This window comes from Athene noctua, chromosome 15 (genome assembly GCF_965140245.1).
Source record: "Athene noctua chromosome 15, bAthNoc1.hap1.1, whole genome shotgun sequence".
NCBI classification, from domain to species: domain Eukaryota; kingdom Metazoa; phylum Chordata; class Aves; order Strigiformes; family Strigidae; genus Athene; species Athene noctua.
Window position 1 is genome coordinate 6,203,297 of NC_134051.1, and position 22,671 is coordinate 6,225,967.

Below are 22,671 nucleotides of genomic sequence, written 5' to 3' on the forward strand. Positions count from 1 at the left end.
AAGAAGAACAAATAACCCAAGCAGATATTACCACTGGGAAATGGTTTCTAAGGGTCTCCAGAGATATCCTCTTTCCTACGCTCATTCCATTAGTGCTGTGCATGCTCCATTGTCCCAGTCTCTCCCTCCTTAGTGGTTACATCCTACAAATACAAACAGATTTCAAATCCCCTATAGCTATTTGGCCCACATTGATAATAATTTTCCCTCCTTGAGCACCTTTTATCTAGAGATCTGGAAGCATCTCTCTGGCATTAAGAGTTATTAGCTTCTCCACCATCGTGCAACATAGGGTTAGCATCGTTACATTCTACATCGTTACATTCTACAGCTGAGGGGAACTCAGCACAGTGCCATTACAGATTTGGTCCTGCGAAGTGGTGCATCCTCTCGTGCCCTATCGAATGGCACAGGGATGGCAGCATTTGGCCCCTTGCTGAATCTCGCCCTAGACAACTCACCAACAGCATCAGAGAGAGGAAGAGATCACAGGTTTGTGCCTGAGTCACCAAACCCTCTGCTTTCCCTTCTGCGCTTAGAGAAGTCAACGGAAAGCCTTCCATGGATAGCAATGGGAAGTTCATGCTTTCTGAGTCAGCTAAAACAGCCTTTTTGGTTTTTTTTTCTTGGGTAAAGAGGCTTTTACTGCACAGTCGATTTGATAAACCAAGGAGCCAGTCTTTTACCCAGCAACAGGCTGGGAGAATGACTGATGGAGACCATGACCCCAGTGAACCACAGCCTTGCTCCCCCAGTCCCTTCCCATTTGCCTTTTGTGATTACAATTAGTAGTGGGGGCCAGCAGGTGGGGGAAAAATAAAATAAAATAAAATAAAAGCCCCCCCCCCGCCCCACTCCCACCCCCTCATTGTCTGCATGAGGCTGGCTGAGCCTCTGCACACTGCAGTCCTCTGCCCATTGTACTGCTGAGAACACGCGAACAGACGCTCTCGGGCGATGGGTTTTATTGAACGCAACTTCAATGGCAAATGGGGGGGGGGGGGGAGAAAAGAAAAAAAAAAAAAGCCTTGAAAATCCATGCCAAAAAAAAGAGGTGGGGAGGGTGTTTTTTAATGCAATCAATGGCTCCTTCCTATAACTCTGCCTGTTGTGAGGAAATTTCTTTCCAGTAGCAGCCAGCAGCAGTCCCAAGGCTGTGACATTGCTGTAACGCTTGGAGCTCAGCTCTCTATCTCTGGCAGCAGCCCCGTCTTTTTGTCATTATTGGCTGTGATTGCAGGGGGTGCACGCCAGCTCGCCGAGTGCTGAGATATTGCTGTCTTCCCTCTGGACAACCTGCCCTCGGAGAGGAGTTTTGGAGGGCGGTGGGGAGGAGATGGGGGTGAAAGAGGGAGCTGAATTCTCTCTGCCTCCCCTGAGTAAGCTCCTATCCAAGCCCACATGGATAGGTAGAGGTCCCCAAGGCCCTTTCGGAAAGCTCATTAGGAAAGTAGTGACAGATGCATTAGCTATTAAAAAAAAGAGGGGGAGAAGCTATCATAGAACTTTAAAAAAACGCAGCAGCAGCTGCCCGACAGTTTTATTGCTGTCAGATCCTTTTTTTCAGTGGGCACGTTGCAAAGCAGGAGAGGTTTGGGGAAATATCTGACGCATGTACGCTCTTCCCGTGCTCTGGGCTGTCAATAATCCAGCCGGGGTATTTCTTACACTCCCAGGAGGGAGCTGCCAGCTCTGCCTATTGCCACTGCATCTATTCACCCTCCCTATCCACACCAGCACCTCCTGAAGAGGAGTTTTTGGAACGGGCACGTCTGGCTGCATGCAAAGCTGCAGAAAGAACTCGCTGGGATGCCATGGGGGGCCAAAAAAAATGGGCGTCAGCTGCTTCCATCTCTGACTCCAAGCTGCAGGCTGGGGAGGACAGGTCTTGGCATGAGATGCTCCCTCCTGATCTAAGCAGAGGCCGCTGAGACAGTGATAGAGTCCTGCGTGCCGAGACCTGCTGTCCCTGCAAGCTCCGGCAACGCGCTCGATGGAAGGACGGGTACAGGTCACATTGTGCAACTGCATCGGATGCGCAGTCAGGCGCCCGGCCCCATCCCAGACCCCCATGGCTCCAGCGCAAGGTTGCAACCCACAGCCCTCAGAACTCGGGGAACAGTCGTACACACGCACGCTAGCAGGGGGCACACTGGCAGGAGGAACCACCTCCCTGCACCGAGGGTGAGCAACACATCTGGCAGCAGCTGGCAGCCCCACGTAAGGACTGGGGACTGGACGTGGGGCAGGGTGGGAAATGGTGGGTACTGGATGAAGACTGGAGGCTCTGGCTGGTGAGCTGTGGTGGGCAGGGGAGAAGGTGATGGGAAGGATGGGGAGGCAGGATCAAGGTGATGGTGTGGGTCTGGTGTCCCCCCCATCCTATGAACCAAGAAGGCCGCCACAGCTCTTACACCTGTGTGAAGAGCAGAGCCCAGGTAATAAGAGGAGAACAACAGATGTTGCACCTGCATGACGGCTCCCGAACGGCGCCAGACGAGCTGGAATTCACATCTGAGCCGCAACAGCAAAGCTCTTCCTACAGACAGTGGCGGGAAGCGGGGAGCAAAACACCGCTCCCACCACCCTGCCCCCAGCACCAGGTCCTGCCTCCACGCGCCGTGTTTTCCACAGATCCATCCTCATGGCTACAGGACACTCATGCCAGGCATGAGCGAGCCCCCTCCGAGACCTCAGCATCCCTCAAAAAGGGGCATAGCTATTACAAAAGCAACCGGGGGGGTATTGGAGGCAGCCATCAGCCTGCACCTCCCGACCTCCCCTCCCAAGAGCAGTCAGGAGGCAGAAACCTCACCAGAGAAAAACAGCAGCAGCAGAAACCGGCCCCCTCGGTCGAGTTTTAAATGGCTCTCGGATCCCTTCAAACAAATCTAAATGCACCGATCCTATTGTGTGCATAAATCTTTGCACCGGGGCCTGCACGCCTCCACACTATTGATAAAGAGAAACGAGTCTTAAATATTTAATGAGCGAATAAACCCGTTAAGAGGATATGATTAACTGCACGCCACAGCTCTGCATTTAAGGTGTCCCTGCTGTACCTTTAGAGGGGTTTTATTTTTAAGGGAAATCGGCAGTAGCAGCTGGTGGAAGTGAGCAGCCGGGGTTTGCGGGTGCCGCACGAACAAGAACGCCAGCACAACGCTCCACTTCGGAGGCATAAATATGCCACGGGAGCCTGTGCTATTAAGGGGGGGACGGGTGGGGCCCCACTGACTCAGTCCGATGGCAGGGGCGGGGGGGCAGAAAATAGAGCCAAGGAGGTTTTACGAGAGGTGGCAGGAGCCAGGCTGTCGGTTAGAGAAAACATCTGAACTCTGCACCTTTCCGTCTCGCCTCGCGGCGGGAGGGGGCTGCTGGGGCCGGGGGGGGGGGGGGGATGGATTAGGAGACCTTGGAGCTATTTCCAGCTGAACCAGGGAGCTGGAGTGCGACCTTGGGCAAGTCACTTACGGTCACCCTCTGCCTGGAGTCGAGCTCTGTGCAAGACAACCAGAGTGTTGTCTGCTGCGGGTGCGGATCGAGGCAGTACGGGGAGCCAGGCTGGTTGCATGCTGCTTCCCTCCGCCTCCACCCCGCCGGCAGCAGCTCCAGCCCACGGCCGGAGCATCGAGCAGGGCCAGGGTACCAAGTCCCCACCGCACGCCGGCCAGCCCACAGGATGTTTCTCCAGCACAAGGAGAGCCGTCGATGGAAGATTTTATAAAACCGACTGCTATAAATGTCCCCTTGCTATGTGACTTCTTATGTTTCTAAATTATTTTGATCATTATTTTTACCAGAGTGAAGCGAATAATACAAAACAAACCACCGTGAATCATCACTCCAGTTTTTAGATATGTTAAATTTAGCTGTTTTGGTGCCACCTTTTTGTTTATATTCTCCAAGTGTTTCTTGCCAACAAGTTACCGGCAGGGATTTTTGGCCAGGAAGGGGGGGAAAAAAAAAAAGACAAGACAGACTGTTAATTTTAAGCGGCAACTGAAGATATTGGAAGAAAGTGAATTTCAAATTCTTAATTGCAAAAGTTCCCTCCCCAAACCTCAAGTCTAAAAATTAAGGCTGCCCAATCGGGAAGCCAAAATCCACCATGTGATGTAAGATCCCAATTAAAACAACTCTCATTCTTGAGACCGAGTATTCACAAAAGAGTAAAGACCGTGGATTATTTGCAGAAATTATCTGGAGAACAATTTTGAATAATGAATACAATGGTGGAAATCGCAGTCACTTTGAATACTTAATGCAACTACAAAAAATCACAAACAATTTGTGAATAGAAAAGAGGTGAAATGCATGGAATAGATAATTTATCACAGTCCTGCTACCATCAGCGATTATTACATACAAACGATGCCCCTGTACGGCTGTAAATGCTGCAGAAATTAGCTATAGCGACTGACGGACAGATGGAAGTCATGGTTGGAAATACACCTAATGGAAGAGGCTGTGCTACCACGGGCAAGCAAGGGCCCACATGCCCGTGACCTAGTATAAATCAGGGCAAAATAACTTGGGAAACGGGATGTACAAAGCCACCCCAGGCAGGAGGAAGGGATGCTCTGGGTGATGCAGCCAAGTGGGGAGCAGCTGCAGAGAAGAGGCGCGTAGCCCTGGCACACGCTGGCCAAATCTGAAGAAGAGCTAGTGCAGAGTAACATCGAGGACGAGCTACCGGACTGCATGACTGAGACTGATAGAAGGGGTGGGAGATGCCTGCTCTCCTCCTGTGCATAGCCAGCGAGCAGGGCAGCCACAGGGAAAGGAGAGGCCCCAGCTAGGTCTGGATAAAACACCGGTGGATGCTGCTTCACCAAATGCTGGCTCCGCAACAGGAAATACCGTCCCGCCGGCCAGACACTGCGAGCATCCAGACATCTGCAGGGTCTGTAGCTGAGAGCCTGGCCTCCACCACATCCTAACCCATCTCAGCCACCTGTCCTCAAGCCCTGGGCTGAGCCAAACTGGCTTCACCCCGAGAGCTGCTCCCATGGCCAGGGATGCTCACAGCACACAGGACCAGAGAAGCAGGCGTCTGCTAAAACCTGAAGGGCCTTTTTTTGCTTGGGAGCCAAACTCCGAGTCTTTATTAGCTTTATCACAGTGTTAGCTTTGCATTGCACCTACCAGCAATGAGCATGGAGGCCAAGCCCTTACCAGGCTTGCTTTTCTATCAACGGGGTCCAGCTGGGAGGGAGGAGCTGAAGGGAGAAGGCAGGGAGAATTTGGAGGGCAGAAGTAAGTAAAGAAGGAGAGAGGGTGCTGGAGGACCTCAGGGCCCACAGCAGGACATGGAGCGGCTGGGAGAAGGCACCAGCATGGGGAAGCCAGGCAGGTGGCTGCAGAGGACACAACACAATCATGACACTGCTGAGATGGAAGGGAACAAGTGCCCCTGAGCAGCGCTGATGGTAGGATCCAGCCATGCCACTTCAATAACGATGGTTTTTTCCTCTCTGGTGCACAGACTCTCTGCAGATCACCCATCCCAGCAACAATCCCTTCAGCCCAGGCTGGAGCATCGTACGCTGGGAACCACAGTCCCTGAAGGGTGCTGCCACCAACTTCAGCACGGAGGAAACCCGCTCTTGCAATCGCTGCCTGCGCGTCCCTGCCCACGCCGGGCAAAGTCTGCAAACACCACTCAGGCGGGGAGACGCTGGGCCTCTTCCTGCCCAAATACTGTGTGCAAGGCAGCGCAGCAACGGCCTGGTAGAGATGGAGCTTTTTACATCCCAGCCCGGTCAGCTGACGTCTATCAGGGTAACAAAAGGTTACAGCCCGATCACAAGACAGGCTGACAATGCATCTTCCCCTTCTAGGGAGGAAAGTCAAGCACCAAAGTTGTAAAAGGAGTCCGGTCATCTTTTGTATCTTCTTTTGCCTGCAGTTTGACATGTAGGGAGATGGTTCCTCTCATCTTCCTTTGAAATGAAAGAAGAAAGGGAAATGCAGAAAATTCTGCATTTTAGGTGCAGGGATTTTAAAAAAAATAAACTAAATTCTTCTAATGTTCCCAGTCAAATATTCCCCAAAGCTTCTGTTTTGGTACTCTAAGAAAGCAGAGGCTGGATCTCTTGAATTCACTTGAATTCAGGATGTTTCTATCAATTTCTGCATTTCAGCATTTCAACAAGCCTGGCTGAGTATGCACAGGAAAGCCTGGCTGTTATATGCCTGGACTAAAGCATCAAGAGAACCACTCAGGAACTGAGAGTTATTATTTGTTATTAGCTCACCTGGAATCTGTAATTTCTTACATGTTATTTTGCTATTTGGCTGCAGAGTGAAAAAGCTCCTTACAAAAAAAAAAAAAAAAAGAAATGAAAAAGTGAACCATCCACCAGTGCAGGATCATCTTTCCAGTGGATTTTAGTAGGTCACCAGCAATGGGATCAAAAGCAATTAAGACTGTCCTGGTGGCCTCAGGGTTTTCTTCTTGTGCCCCTTTATTTACTGTAGATTCCCTCCGTAGCAGCAATAACCAGCCCCTGCAGAGATCATCCTGCTCCAGCCGCCTGCTTTTCCAGGTTCAGGCAGGCACTGGATATTGCATTTGGCTGGGTTTCGAGCGTGGGTGCTTGCTTCACGTGCTTCACGTGTCCCCGCAGAGCAGAGTCCCCTCGGAAGGCCGTTCTAGGCAGAAAACTGCTGCGGCTCCTGGTCAGGGAATTGCATGGGGAAAATCAGTTGCTTTTTCTTTTTAAAAAGCCTCCAAGTGAAGAGTTTGTTCTGGAGAGATGGAGAATTGCCGAGATCCCATGGGTTCTGCTCCTGCCTGTCCGACAGATTCCCCCCAGCACCAATTTGGCTAGTACAGTGGTTGCCGTAATGATTTTTTAGGGATAACGATTTGTTGGGATAACAATTTGCTGGGATAATGACTTAAGGCGCACAGGGCACTTCTATGCCCCAGATCTCACAGCATTTACGTATGATCTTGCTGACTTTGCAGACAGGGAAACCAAGGCACAGAACTGACTCTGGAGATGGCCAAGGCTCCAGCAGTATCTCCAGTTGCAGCACTCAGGTGCTCCAACGCCGCTGCCCGCATGCTGCAATATCAGCGCATTGCCCACAACCTGGCTGAATTTCCGCAAGGTCCCCTGACAAGGGATCTCCTGCGTCCCCTCTGTCCCCAGCTCAGCCACCGGCCTTTGTCCCTCTCTCTTGAGCATCAGTTTCTGTCTCTGGCACCCAGCAGGTGCCTCTCCCAGCAGCCAGGCTCTGCCCCACTGCTGCTCAGGGTACCACCTTTCCCCACACTGTCCCCAGGAGGGCATCACAGCAGGGCTTGTGCCTCTCCACCGCGGCTGGTGACAGCGGGGCGGACAATGACATTTGCTGCGGGAGCCTGACATTGAACTCAGCCAGTCAGAACGACGGGTGTTTTGCTGGCAAGGGTAGCGGCTCCACTCCGACACCATCAGCGAGGGGACAGGAGAGGGAGGGGAAAGGAAAAAAGCCGAAGCAGCAGCCAGACAGCTGCCTCTTCCTCCTCCTCCTTTTGTGCAGAAATGTGTTTTTGTTTGTCAGTCAAACAGATTGTTTTCTCCTTCTTTGCAGGCCAATTGTTTCTGCTCCTGCAAGATAAGGGATTGAAAAGGGCTATATTTTTATGGCACTGAATCTAGGCCCTCCGAATTGGAGGGGAGACATCAAGTGGGAGGAGATTCCTGTTCAACCCAACACTCCTCTCCCCAGTTCCACTCTCCAATCCTATTTCCACCCCCATTTTCCTTTTTTCTCCTTCCTTCTCCCGCCTGGAGCTGCCTCTCAGCCCTCTCGCTATTTAATCTCTGTCTCTCTGGTGGACTCGGGAGGTTTACACAGCTTCGTCCTCTTTGCAACATCTGCTGAAAAGAAACCGTCTTTCCGCTTGCTGTTCTGTCTGGCTGCTCCTCCTGCCATCCTCCACCCCAAAAAGGGGACAGCGGAGCTGGTGCCACCACATGTGTACATCCAGATGAACAAAACCCAGGAGGGGGATTTCCTTTTCTGTGAAGATTTTGCCCAGAAAGTGCCTTGGAGAGACAGACCCCAGCAGGGGGAAGGAGCAGGAAGCACAGACAAGGGAGGAAAATGGTTAATAAGAGCAAGTTCAGGCCAGGATAAGACAGCAGGTTCTTCTCCTGGCTTCCAGAGCAGGTTCAAGGAGCCTGTGTCCAGCTTTCTTCCTTTCTCTTGTTGGTCTCCCCCAAATCCGCAATCCAGGTGGGACGCCGTAACTGATGATGATGGTGAAGATGGTCAGCATTTTGTGTTGACGCCACCGGAGCAGGTCCCCAAGCCAACAGACCTGCAGAAGGTCCTTTCTCTAGGGACCATCGGGGTTGGAGGCCACCCGAGCCTCACAAGCAGTGGGGATACTGTGTCCCAAGCACGAGTCCCTTTGCTCCCATGCACTGATCACATCGCACTTTGTTGTTTGGCGCTGAGGACCAGAGGGAGGTTTTGCCTCCACTCCTCAGGGGATGACAGGCTGGAAGGGGGGCAGCGTGGTTCATATCCAACTCATAAGCCTCTCAGAGCTCAGGCTTGAGGACTGAGATTCACTCAATTAATTTTGCTTTGGCAAAAAGTCCATTTTTATTGCTATTTCATGCCTTCAGTATAGATTTTCCCTGCTCGTCTCAAAGGGATAATAAAACCCGACTCGTTCTTTTTATAAAAGTCTCACACTCCCTCTCTCACCAGGCTCTGTGTTCCCCAGCTAGAGATGTAAATTTAAAGGGGAAATGCTGTCATTTAAAACAAAACAAAACCAAAAAAAGCAACTCGGAAAGCCCATCTTTGAGCATATTCCAGCTCTCAAAAGTAGGCCGTGCAACCAAAGCAAAAACCGAGCGGCCGCCTTCCCGCAGCAGAGAGACCTCCCCGCAGCAATGCCCACCCTCCCACCGGGGATCGGGGTGACCTCCAGCCCTAGGAAGCCACTCTGCATCTTGCACGGCTGGCAGTGGCCCTCAGCTTGCTGGGACGTGTAGTTTTTGCTGTCTGGGTGCTGGCGAGCGCAGGTGGCGACCACTGCTCGGAGCCAGCTCTTCACACTCAGCCATGACACTGGCTCCCCAGAACCTGCACCTGCCTCCCTCCTCCTCCTCCTCCTCCTCTGCACCGGGCCTGGGGTGAAAGCCTCACTGCCCTGAGCAGCTGTTCGAGCCCTCCTGGGGAAAATCCCAAATCCGCACAGTACCGAGTGGAGGGCAGGTGGATTTTGAGTATGTTTTCAGGCATCTGGTGGGACAGGATGCTGGCAGGATGATGCTGCTCTCCTCCACCCCAGCTGGGATGCATCCTGTCTGGTCTTCAGAAGGGCTGTCGCTGTGAAGCATCCCTGAAGAGGTGAAGAAGGGAAACTGCCTTTCCTCTGCCTCGTGCCCTGCTGCGGGGAATAGGATGCTAGCGGAAGCCAAGTTGCATTGCTGGAAGTCTGTCATTAGTGAGTGGCAGCAATCGCCTGGGGACAGGGTGAGCTCCCCAGTGCTCACAGTTTTTAAGAGCAGGTTAGACCCAGGTATCTGCCTGGCACGGCTGATCCAGCCCGCTAGGACAGACTCATGACTGTTTCCTGCTGCCCTGACCGCGTGTCTGATCCGGTGACGTGCATAAATCCGCCTTCACCGGGACTCTCCCTGCCTCGGCGGAAACCAGGAGCGAATCCAAAGCAGTGCGAAGCCGTGCGAGGCAAGAGGAGACGTGTGCGTGCCTGCGTTGGTGCCAGCCGCCGTGCTGCCACAGCACCGGATCGGACCAGCCAGGAACAGGCCGAGATGGTGACAGCCCAACCCTTCACGTGCAAATATTTCTCCTTCTCCCCATCCTTTTCCTTTTGCCTGTGCCTCGCTGCCAAGCTGCCTGCACAGCCCAGCTGCCGGGAACTCAAAGCCCTGCCTGCATCTGGCAGGGCAGGCAGCGCCCACGGCGAGAGGAAACCCGCAGCCCGCTCTGTTCCTGCAGGTGTGCCTCCAACTGACAACAGTTTTAGGGCAATTTGTGCTGGGATGGGCAGGAAGAAAGACGAGGGTGAGGAAACCCCCGGTGATATCACACTCCCTGGCTAACTGATGGCCCGTCCCCTCCGGGCTCAGCTTGCCATGCCCCTGGCGAGGCTGTGGTGCAGCTCCATCAGTTAAACCAAAGTTGTGCCGTTTCCTCTGATGCCAGAACAAACCGTCCTTGCCCGCCGCAAGCTGTCGAGCCTGAGGGGCGCTACAGAAAATTCTGCAGCTCCCCCATTTTGAGGGAAATCAGTTGGGGTCCCTAGATTTTCCTGCAGAGCCCTCACAAGACTCGACCCTCCAGGCTGAAAAATCCTTAGCGAGCTGTGACAACCTCTGCAGCTCAGGCAGAGGCGAGAGATGATTAAGACTGGCTGAAATCTCACAGGACTCTGACGTCTGAGAGGCCCCATGCAAGACAGAGAAACACCCAGGGCTGCTCCTTGCAACCCGTGACTCCCCTCACCTCAGCACAGGGCTGAAGGGAGACCAGGGACCGAGAGAGGCCAGGAACCAGGTCACTGCCGCTGGTTTCCAGGCAGCAAAGGTTTGGAAGAGCAGAGGATCATTTAGCAGAGCGACAGTGAAGGTTCAGAGCAGAGCCTTCAAATTACACGCTACAGAGCACTTTTCCTGCCTAAAAGGTCTCTGAAATGACTGTGGCGGCTCTGAAACGAAGCACTCTGTATGCAATTGTTCCCTGGGGCTTGCAGAGGAGACAGAGCCGGGAGAGGAGAGGTGGCTCTGCGGTCCCCGGCACGGGCAGCTCCTCATCAGAATGAGGATGCACGCTGCTTTTGGGCTCCACAGCACATCCCTAAATCTACCCAGCAGTTTCTACCAGTGGTGGGGTTTTTTTATTTGTTTATTTTGTTTTTCTATTTCTCACTTCCTGCCTTGAACTTCACACGGCCCCAGGCTGCAGAGCTGCTGCTCAGGGCGCAGGTGCCCCCAGCCTGGGCTCTGAGCCCCACACACAGACCCACACTGAACCTCCCCCGCCAACCAAAACGGCTCTCGCCATGCCTCAAGGCACACCTCGATCCCGCAGGGAATGGGGAGGGAAGACCACTCGGGGGGAACGTGTTCTTTTCTCCATCTCACTTGGCTTCTTCCCATCCTTCTCCACTCCATCCCCCAGCAGCTCGAGGTCCATTTTCATCAGCCAGTGACAGACACCAGGAGATGCGGTCTCAGCGCCAGGCCGCCACGTACAGCCAACCTCTACCTCACCCCCCGCGAGTGCCCCCACCTTCTCCCACCAACGCACAGGTGACAGCACCCACATCTGCAGGGCCACCGCGGCGCTGCTTGCCCACCTGGGGAACATGAGCTGCCACCTCAGGGAAGGCAGCTGTGGGATAGGAGTGCTCTGCAAGTTCCAGAACCCAACAGAAAATCATTTCTGGACCCTCGAGGAGGCCCTGGTGATGCGCACGAGCTGGCAGAGCCCTCAGAAGGTGCTGGCATCGCCAGAGATGCCTCCCCTCTGCTTGCACAGGGCCCTGGGAGTGCTCCCCCCATGTAAAACCCCCCACAGTTGTTTTTGTTCCTCCAAAACATCACTTTGGGAGGTCACCTGAGGGCAACCAGCCCGGGGAACTGCTCATAGCCACAGGGAGAGCAGGCAGGAACCAGTAGCCACGAGAGCTTTGGCTAGAGCCAAATTTGCTCACATCTAAGGGATGGCATCGCGCTCCGTCAAAGGCGGCGGGGAACGAATGCACCCCCCAGCAGCTCCCCGCTCTGACGTCAATGAAAAACTCCGGCAGGTCTGCGACGTCAGCCGAGACGCCTCGCCACCGGCCTGAGAGCCCTGGGGATGCCGACCCCCGGGCCGGGGGGGAAGAGGCCGGTCTGCGTCTCCGTTGGGATCCCTCGTGGGGATCTCCCCGCTCGGTTCCAGCTGCACAATTCCAGGGGGCGGTGGGAATGGGACACAAACACACACACACACACGCACACACAGCTGCCATTCAGATGGAATTTAGTAGCTTAAAAGCAGCTGCAGCACAAGGGCTTGGGGGGTCCCCACCCGCCTTGCTCCAGGGGAGGCTTCAAATGCACCAAGTCCCCCTCCCTCTGCATCCCCACGCTACCAGCCAGGAGCCCCGCGGCCACCCGCGGGCTGAGCACACCCGTGGGGCCGGGGGGAGCCCCTCGCTGTCCCCGTCCCCCCCCGTGACGTCACCGAGCCAGGGCCAGGCTCGCGTTTGAGGGGGGTCGAGGGGAGGGGGGGGGGGCGGAACGGGCTGAGGTTGCAAATGGGAGTGCGGTGCGATGGGAGCGCGGGTGGAATGCGGGGGGAAGGGGAAGGGGAAGGGAAGACGCCGGCAGCGCGGCGGGGCCGCGGTGCCACCGCCGCTCCAGGAATGCCGCGGGCCCGGCGGGAGCTGCGGCTGCAGCCGCCGCTGCGACGCGAAGGAAGCGGAGTGGTAACGGGGGGCGGCGGGCAGGGCCCCCCCAACATCCCCCCACACCCCCCCTCCTCGCCCTGGCGGGGCACACTCGGCCACCCCCTCTCGCCCCCCGCCACACAACGGCAGTCACACCCGCCCCACACAACCGCTCCGCGGGCCCGCCTCGGCGGGGCAGAACCGGGGCCCGAGCCCGGACCGCCCCCCACCCTCCCCAGCCTCCTACCGCCGCCACACCGGGGCCGTAACCGGCGCTTTCTTACCTGCCGGGCCGTGCCCCGCTGCGTCTCAGCGGCGGCGCTGGGCGGAGGCGGCCCCGGCGGCCATCCCCGGGCGGCCGCGCCGCTCTCCGCCGCGCCGTGCGAAACCGCCTCGGCGGTGTCAGCGGGCGGGAGCCCCGCGCGGCGCCGGGAGGGAGGGAGGGAGGGGAGGAAAGTCGGGGGCATGACCGAGCGCCGTCGGAAGTGCACGCGCGCCCGCCGCCCTGCCCGCGACGGCGGCGACACCTACCGGCCGGCCGCGGCGCCGCCGGTGCAGAGCGGGGAGCGCGCCGGTCACAGCGGGCAGCGCGGGGGAGGGGAGCGGCGGGGGGGCGGCGCATGGCGGGAGGGGGCACCCGGAAAACACGCACCGGGCGCCGGGCGGCGGCGGGCATGGAACGGCGGCTACCGGGTACGGGATGGTGGGCATCGGTAGTGGGTGCAGGGCCAGCTCGCCCGGTGCTGCGCGGCGGGGGTGAGGCACCGGGGAACCACACACCGGATCCTGGGTCAGGGCTTCGATCCGGGTTTGGCTCCGGGTCTGTGTGTCTGGACGCGGCTCCGCATCTGGATCAGGGCTGGAGCGCGTGTGGGTCCGCACTTGGGTCTGGATTGGAGAGCGGGACTTGGATCAGCGTCTGGCTCCGCGTCTGGGTGTGCGCTTGGAGCCGGGTTCACATCCTCCTCTGGATCCGGATCTGGACCTGGAGCTGGGACACGCATCCTTGGCAGAGGATGGAGGTGGCCCGTCCGACCCCAGCGTCCCCCGGCAGCCGTCCCACGCGGGGTGCCCACCCCCCCGAGGGTGCTGCCCGCTCACCCTGCCCCAGGCTTCCTGGGGAGCCCCGGGGAAAGCGGGGGGGGGCTGCAGGGGCCGGGGCAGGAGCTCTGGCCTCCGAGCCGAGGGGAGGGACAAAATGGCAGCGGTCCCGCTGGCCTTGGCTGTGGCTCAGCGGCACGGCTGGGGCTGAACGTGCTCCAAGGAGGAGCCGAGGTCAGGGAGGGGGACGAGTGCAGGAAACATATTAAGCGAGGAAAATTGGCTGCAGCCAGCACGGCTGCCTAACGCTTGCTTGGGATTTTCCTCTCCATCAGGTATCTGGTGTAATCCCCGGCTGGTCAGCGGTCACAGCTGGTTAACCGCTTCCATCTCAGAGGGGCCACCGGCACCCCGCACCAAGAGGGGTGGCACCCAGCACCCCTCCTTACTTGTGTCCCAGCTGCTGACACCCCGCTTTGGCCACGGTGACGCGTATAGGTATTTTAACGGGAAGGTTCTGGGCTCTCGCAACCCGGCTGCTAATTTATAATCCTGTTTTCCTATTAAAATAAAAGCCTCTCTCTTATTCCCAAACATGGGAGCCAAAGCGAAACTATGAGGAAGTGCCCTGTTTGCAGAACATGCTGTGAAACGCACAAAGGAAACGAAGCGAAAACAGCGTTTTGCACGTTTTTTAGCCTCATTTTAGCTGGGACTTGGAACCCGCAGAAGGGAAATCTTTTCCAGCAGGATGTACACAGAGGGGGGGTGTGTGGTGTGTGCGTTGAGCTGCTGGTGTCCCTTTGGAACAGGGCCACCTGCCTGCCGAGGGACAGCAACCTCTGTGGGTCCCGGCTTTGTCCGCGAGGGGTGTCAGGTCTCTTGGGGGTCCCAGGGATGCAGGCTGGAGCAGCGTGTCCCCCCCCGTGAGGCCGGCCAGGCAGGGATGGCGGCCGATGGCAGGAAATACCTGCTGCTCCGCCGCTTCCCTGGCCAAAGCGAACAAGAGGGAGAGTGTTCAGAGGGCGGCTGCGGCCGCGTGCGGCAGGAGGAGCCTCCGAGGGACACACGGGCCATTGTTCCTTGAGCGCACAGGGCGGAAATTCAGATGGACCGGTTGTGTGCCACCCTCCCGGCACTGCCGGGGCCTGGTCCTGGGGTTGTGAGCAGGACTTAGGAGCTGCCCAAGCGGATCAGGCTGGGAATTCGTTAAACCCTGTGTGTGGCAGTGAAGCTGCTGGTGGCAGCAGTGGGACAACCCGCTCAAGGGGGCTCTCCTCCTCACGGCTGGAGTGTGGCACATGCCCAAGGACTTTTAGCCTTTCCAGAGCTCTTACTGATATTTGTCACAGCCCTGCAGTAGCACTGCTGTCTGTCCATCCGCACGCCTTGCAGCAGTCTCAGTCACCTGGAAAGACATTTCATGGGGTCTGGTTTTGATCTGTGCTTTGCCATTTCTTTAAGCGCTCCCTGGTGTTTTCCTTTCGGTTGTACAGCGCCTTTTCCCACCAACGCTCCCCCATTTCTTTAAAAAGGAAGAAAAAGACTTGCAGAATGTGCCCAGCCTTGCAAATCCCTAATTACGCTCCGCACATCCTAGCAAACGGGCTTCCCTTTGAGCAGTGCTGCTGTCAGCAGGGAAGGGTTGCAGGCTCTCCCCGCCGCCCTGCATGGAGAGCAAAGAGGGATTTGTCTCTCTGCTCCCACCCGAGCTCCCAGCCGGCTCCGCTCTCCTTCCCCCCAGCACACATCCCTGCACTGGCTTCCAGATCTGAAGAGGTTTTTTGGGAGGGAGGCTGCAAAAAGGGGGAGAGAAGGGAACATGCTGCTCTCCCTCCTGGCCTCCGTGCTCTGCCCTTTCTCAAGAACCGGCCAGATTGTTTCCATTAGAGGAAGCTGAGGTTCCAAGTATTTGTCAATGGCCAAGAGAAGATTTGCTGATCGTAACTGCTGTTCCCTAGAATAATGTTGAGTGAGGTGCTTGGCATGTAACCATCCTTTTATGGTAAAATTAGGGATAAACGCTCAGTGGATTTACATTTGAAGTTGATTGATACATGGCATTAATGCACGCGTAGATAATTTTGTATTTTGAGACTGCTGAGCAAGGAATAATTTTTATTTTGGGTCAAAGATAAGGGCATTGTGTTGAGATGAAATATGCAGGGTTTTGATCAGTGTCACAGGAGGTGTGTTTCTCTTTGCTGGGTAAGGTGATGGCAGGCCCACATTAGCCATTCCTGCCCTTGCTTTTAAGTGCTTTGGGTCTGTGCCTGATGCAAGGAGTAATCCCCTGCTGTCACTTAACGCCAGGACGTGGTTCCAACTTTCTGAGCTTTGGAGTTTCCTATTATTAAAAAAAAAAAAAAACACCACAACCTCTGGTTTATTTTATTTATTTTTTTTTTGTGCAGGCAGAAGGCTGTGCCACTGAGAAACATTAACTAAATAGAGTGGTGCGGCTTGATTGTTATGGGAGAGGTGTGGGCAGAATGTTGCCAAGCCAGCGATGCCTTTCAAACCCACCTCTGGGAACCTGGACTGGCAACTTGGCCCTCCCAGCTGCTCAGTGCCAATCCCTGCCCTTGTGCTAGCCCTCACGGCACATCCCGGCTCAGGAGGCATGGCCAGTGTCACACCGGGAGGTGCCCAGGGCTGGTGGCTCCCTCATGTTTTTCCACTTCTTGAGGTTGCTGTGTGCTGAATGCAATCAGGCTTTTGGGAAGCTGGAGCCTGGGTACATCCACCTCAGCCAGGCATGTGCTCAGCCCCACTGGGGACATGGTGGTGGAGGAGAGGGGCTCTCCTTTGGGTCCCTGAGCTGTGAGGGCCAAGGAGCCAGGGGCTGCTTTGCTAAATGCATCAGTAGACACCTCTGGACATGAGAGGTCACCTGTCCATCCACCCACCCATCCATCCATCCATCCACCCATCCACACATCTACCCATCCATCCATCTCCCAGAGGAGGGTGGTTTCCAGGTGGAGGACTGGGACTTGTTTTGGCAGGGGCAGGCAGTGGGAGGCAATGCCATTCATGGGGTAAAGAGAGCTCTAATGAGAGGGAACCACGCAGACATTAATTAGTCAGTCAGTGAGATCCTCAGGTGCAAATAACTCAGCAAAAGCACAGCCCTATTTGCATTCAGGAGAGGGCAGAGATCTGTCAACCTCCCTGCGTTCCTCCTTGCCCCTTTGGTTGGGTCCCAGGGCCACTGCAGCTGGCAGAGCAGGGCCTGGCAGTGGGGGGCTGCATGGTAAACCCCCTCCTCCACCGCCAAAGCAGGTGGCAGGAGGAAAAAAGGAAGGGGAAGGAGGAGGGAGCAGAGCTGAGGAGCAAAATAAGCTGCACTACAAAATGCCCCAAGCAGTCACTTGTGCTTGAGGCCATCCCTGCTGTGTGGTCGAGTGGCTTTTTCCAGGCCTGGCAGGAGAAACCCGGAGGGGTGGGAAAGGGGACGGGGGTGAGGGAAAGAGGGAGACGGGCCCGACCGAGCTAACGTGTGCTCGAGCCTCAATAGGTTTCAGAGGCTGCGGTGTGTTTTGGGGATGAAAGCTGCCCTGGGGCCCCTCCCAGCGAGCAGCAGCGCTCCGAGTAAGCTGCGGGCATCGCGTTTGTCTGGCTGGCGACTTCCTTGTTACACTGAAAATGGTATTAAAAAAAAAAAAAAGCAGCAAAACCTACAACAACAAAAAATATAGCACCAGCCCCCCTCACCCCCCGTCTCCACCACCCAACGACAACCAAGAAAGGCAAGATCTTTCACAAGCCCGGAAGATGTCACCATAGAAACAGAAATCAGACCCACTCCAAGGATCCTGCCGCCTGGGAAGGCGATAAAATGTTTTCTATCGATTGCTGTCGGGAAAGTCACTGCTGATAAGCCATCCGAGGAGAAATGGAGCAGGGACGCGGGGATGTGGGAGCTCTTCAAATGAGCTTCCAGATGGTCCCTGGGCTGCCCCTGCGCAGTGGCCGGGGCCGAGGGACCCCGGGCTCGCCGGGGGCGGCTGCTCTGCCCCAGGCTGGTGCCAGCGTATGCGTGCAGAAGAGGAGGTGTGAGTGTTTCATGCCTTTGGTGTGGCGATGTGTGCGTGCCCTGGCTGTTATATGCATGAAGTGGAAAGCCCGCTGTCTGCTTTCCCGCTTGCTTTTCCAGCAGAGCAGCTGTTCCTGGCAAAAACGCGCTGTGTCGGGGCGGCCGGCGGAGGCGGCTGAACTTTCCTTTGGCTCCTGGCATGGCATCACTAGGGTCTGGCATCATCTTGCCTCCCCTTGGGAGCAGCAGCGATAAACCCCATGGTGCCCTTGTGCCCTCACAGGACTCGGGTCCCCTGTCCCCATTTGCAGCTGCTCCTCAGCGGGGAGCATCCCTGTGGCTGTGGTGCCGGGTGGGAGGTGTGGGATCTTCCCGGTGGCTCTTCCCAGGGCGCCGCACAGTGCTGGGGCCTGGCTCACAAGCTCTTTGAAGAGATGGAAAATCCTATTATCTGCTCATTCTTCTCGCAGTGTGAAGCCTCAGAGCATTCAGCAGCAGCCGAGTGTGGTCTGCTGCCTGCAGCCCGGTGCTGCCTCCGCTCCCACCCGTGCGGAAAGGTCTCTGGGTCACCATGGATGGGTGTCACCTTTGCATCCCCTGACCCACACCAGAGCTCGGGGCTGCAGCTCTCCCCACAATACCAATTGCAACATCCAGTAGTGGGGTGCAAAGGATGGGTGTGCAGGGAAGCAGGGTGTGGGGGCTGTGGGCTGATCCCCCCCTGCTCCATGAGGAGCTGAGGCTGCCACTGCAGCCTGCAAAACCTCACGTCATTAGGGCCGGGAAGGTGGTAACCCATCTTGCATGCTCCATCCCCGTGGCATCTTTGCTGCCAGTAATTGGCAGCAATAAAAGAGGCAGTTAATCCAGGCCAGCGTGGGACACAGGCACATTGATGTCTGTGGTGAAAGGCACTCTGGCAAGGAGGAGCTGGGGAAGAATATGCTCCTGGGCACAATTTGCAGCCCTGGAGAGCTGGTTGGATGCCACGGGGAGCATTTGCTGGGGATTTTGTTAATGATGCAGGCGCAGCCTTCCCAGCTTGGCCTGTTCTAAAGCCCTGGCTTGCACAAGCTGAGGCTGTTTGGCTTGAACTTAGACCAGCTGCTTTCCACTGGCTGGTGGGTTTTTGTCTTGTTACTGGGTGGCTCCATGCTGGATATGAACAAAGGAGCAGTTAGTGGGTGATTTCACCTTGGGGAGGTGTTGTTTTTTTTTTTTGAGGAGGAAGGAAGGGTTAAACAGGGTCTTGTTACTCATTTATTTTAGGATGGTAGCGCTGAAGGGACTGCAAGAGAATTTCTCTGCACGTGGGAAGATGGAATTTAATCAATATTGACAAGAGCCATTCACCAAAACAGGCTCATTCGCTAATGAAAGCCAGACCTGTTGACTCCCTGGGGAAGGACAGCTTTGGGAAAGAGGGAAAGGAGACACTGGGAAAGTCTGGGCTCCCTCTCCCATGCCCCTGGTTCTTACGAAACCAGGCTGCATTTGGGATTGATTTTCCCAGCATGGAAAGGCTTTGGCTCGTTTGCCATGGAGGTGCAGGATGCTCAGGACTGGCCCTCTTGGCAGTGAAGCAATGGCCCCCATCCCTGCCCAGGGACTTGGGTCCATGTCACCCCCCAGGCACTGATGTCCCTGTGTTAGGTAGAGGCTGGGATGGGTGTGATGACAGCAAAAACACCCCCCGACTGATGGCGTGGGGTGCAGCAGAGCAGGATGGGGATGCGGGGCTTTGCCCTCCAGCACGGACCACAGCTGGGAGTCCCTGTGCAGTAAAGTTTCCTTCCGTGAGCAGAGATGGTTCCATCTAAACCACACAATCTGTTGGGTTTTCTAGCATCTATTTAACTCAAACACCCACTGAGGTGGTAGGAGAAGAATGTTTTTGTCAGGGTTTTGTGTTTTCCCCTCTATCCTTGCAATTAAAAACAGAAAATAGGCAAGACACCTCTGAGACCAGCCCCTTCCAACAACGTGGCACATGGAGAAGAAACCTAATTTCTGTGGTTGGCAGCTGGTATTTCCCAGTCACTGCCAGCTCTGTGCCCTGGAGTTGAGCTGAGCTTGGTATCTCATGGTGCTGGGGGCTGCCCAAAACCCTGTGGGCACAGCCAGGGGCTTGGGCATCGCCTGGGGGCAGCTGGGGCTGCCAGACCAGGACCTGCCTGGTGACTTCCCTGGGCACACAAGGGACCATCACCGGGCTGCACCACAATGGCAAGTGTGACCTTGCAAGCATGCTGATACCTACAGCTGCCTCCTGGCCTCCAAAATCCCTAGTCTGGACTTGCTGGGCTGTAAACTTGACTGTGAGATTTAGCGTTTGACAAAAAACCCAGCTGTTTACCCCCTGTGTGTCCCTAGATTCCTGGAAAGCCATGGAAGACAGCGAGCCCCGGCGTCATCCTGCTCCATCACAGCATCAGTGCTGTGCAGCGACCTGTCCCTGCTGTGGGGAGGGGTCGGCTTAATTTGTTGGGCGCTTTTTTTTCCTTCTAAAAGGCAGCATCTCATCCCGCAGCCTTCTGGTGTGGCCGCGGGGCTGCTCCCGGAGCGAGGGGGCTGAGTGGGATGCAACTGGAAAGAAGGAAGATTTTGATCCCCCGCCAAGCCCGCATAATCCCGTCCAAGTTCACACTGGCAGATAATGAGCTTTAATGAGCAGGCCACACTAATTGGTAAGTGATCCCAGAACCGTCTGTGGCAGAGGCGAGGGAAGAGCAGCAGCAGCTCCAGGCGAGGAGGGGGCCGAGGCTGTGCAGCCCGCGGTGCTCCGGAGGGCAGGGGCTGCCAGAGCCAGGGCTGCCCGCAGCAAGGGCTGGGGCTGCCCGCAGCAAGGGCTCTGCCTGCCCTGCCTGCTGGGCTGCCGGCGGGGATTGCAGGCAGGACCGTGAGCAGGGTTTGCAAGCAGGACCGCAAGCGGAGTTTGCAAGATGTCTTCCTTGGTGCCCAGTCGCCTTTGCAAACAAACATCACCAGGGTGAGATGTGTGGGCAAAAAGAGCTGTGGGAATAGTCATGCCTCCTGCTCCGAGCTCTTTAATGGATGAGAAACGGGGTGCAGGGAGCTGGAGGCTTTTGTGTGTCAGGGTGATGAGCAGCCAGAGGCTGGTTTGCACCCTCAGCCCTTGAACCCGGTGCAGGGCAGGGGGAGCTCGGGTGGCCAGTGCAAGTTGGCAAACGTATGGTGCTGCCAAGGCAGGCCTAATCGGAGATCATTGTAAATTCCTCTCTCAAATGGAGTGGAAAAATGCTATTAAGCTAATATAACGTCACGGGGGAAGGACGTTCTGCTGCCATGGTCTCCAGGGAATCGGGCCGTAATGAAGGGAAGGAGCAGGAGATGACAGCAGCCAGTGTGCTCGGGGTGGTGGGAGCACAGACCAGCTTAGGACCAGCCAGCTCTGCTTCACTGTGCCCTGCCTCAGTTGCCTCCTGTGGCCAAGGGTCAGTGAGCTCTGCTCCAGCGGCCAGGAGACACCAGGAGCTGCTCGGAGGGTTTATTTGCCATTGTACAGTCTGGGGAAACTGAGGCACGAGACAGCTTGCCAGAGTCACTCAGGAGATCAAGGAGAGCAGCAGAATGTTGCATCCCCTGGGTGCCTTGGTACCACATTCCATAGGAAAAAGGCATATGAGGCCCCTTGTTTAAATAGAAACATGTCCAGGAGGGCAGCTGGAGCCGGAGACATACAAACTGTGGGTTTTGGGGTGTCTGTGCTGGCTGGGGAGCAACTGGGGTGTTGCTGCTGGGGGCTGCCTTGGCTGGGGAGCAGGAGCTGGGGAGCAGCTGGGGTGTTGCTGCTGAGGGCTGCCTTGGCTGATGTTGGAAAACACGGTGGTGGCTGATGGGGCAGTGCTTGGGGAGGGGCGAGGGGGTTCATCAGCTGCCTCGGGGTGCAGGGCTGGCAGGGGGTCACGCAGCGGGGTGAGAGCTGCCAGCACCCCACGAGACAGGGCAGGGAGGGTGAAGGAGCATGAACCCCATTAGCAGTAATTAATGGGGCCACCATTAGATGGGACCACCCGCACTCAGGGCAGTCTGGGCTCTGCCTGGGGGGAGCTCAGGCATCCTGCGGTGTGAGCAGGAGCCTGAAGACCCCCCCCAAGGAACAGAGGGGTGGCTTGTCCCCAATTGCAGGCGCTCTGCCAGGTCTATGCAGCAGCCGTGCTCCCTTCCGACACTAAGTGGCAGCCTCTGCCCGGCTTTGGGGCAGCAGGGCCTGGGCAGCAGCACCCTCGGGAGGGGGCTGCAGCATCCTTGAAGGTGGGGAAGCAGCATCCTCTGGGTCCCAGGACTCCCCAGCCCGGCTGACAGCTGCCTGGGTGCAGACCACACTGGGGGGAGGGTCCTGCCCGGGGATGTCCTCGCCCACAGAGCCAGGGTGTCAGGCTGAGCCCTGCTCGGGGTCAGATCGGGTCAGTACTGCCTGCTAGGAGGGAGATAAGAAGCCGGGTTGGCAGCTGTTGGTACCATCTGCTGAATTAGAATCACAATGCACTAAACAAATAGTGTCTTGAGATAAAAACGTGCTGCTTAAGGCAAGGAGGTATTTCTGCTGCAGGTATTGCTATGACCTGGTAACCCACCGTGGGGATTTGCAGTGCTGTAAAGAAGCGCAGGGATATAAATAAGTCCTGGAAGTTGTATCCTGACTGTGTGTCCATGCCTGTGGAAGCACGTTGGGTCTTGCTCTGTATAAAGTGATGACACTTTGGGGCAACGCTGCTCTGGATTTTCTGCAGTACAGAATGGGAGGGAAAAAAAACCACAAACAACCAAAACCTATTGTGGGAGTTCTGGTGGAAGTCACCAGTTCAGCCCAGTAGGAGAGATCAAAGAGATTGGCAGCAGGACACTGGGGCAGCCCCTGCTCCCTCCCAGGTGTTGTCCTTGGCATGATATCTAATTTTATCCTTGGGAATAGCATCCAGCTTGCCAAGATATTCCTGTGCAGAGCAGAAACCCGCGCTCCCACACTCAGCTGCTGCTGGTCCTGCTGCCTGTCCTGCACCACGAGGGCATACCTGGATCTCCCCAGGTATGGTCTACCCCAGCACATGCGGATAATAAAATCCTCCATGGACCTTGTAAAATAGACATAGCAGGCTCTAATACATGCACAAATACATATGCACCTCAACTCTGTAGTCATCTAGAAGGG

At 56.1% G+C, this 22,671-nt stretch overlaps 1 protein-coding gene across 1 annotated transcript in view; it reads right to left on the minus strand.

The window, feature by feature from the left end:
* The window catches only part of RAI1 (retinoic acid induced 1), a 76,762-nt gene extending 63,946 nt beyond the window's left edge, over positions 1 to 12,816 (minus strand). The window contains exon 1 of the mRNA XM_074919603.1: positions 12,703 to 12,816. The gene's annotated coding sequence lies outside the window, so the exon portion shown is untranslated. The remainder of the gene's footprint in view (positions 1 to 12,702) is intronic.
* Between the last annotated feature and the right edge of the window lie 9,855 nt (positions 12,817 to 22,671).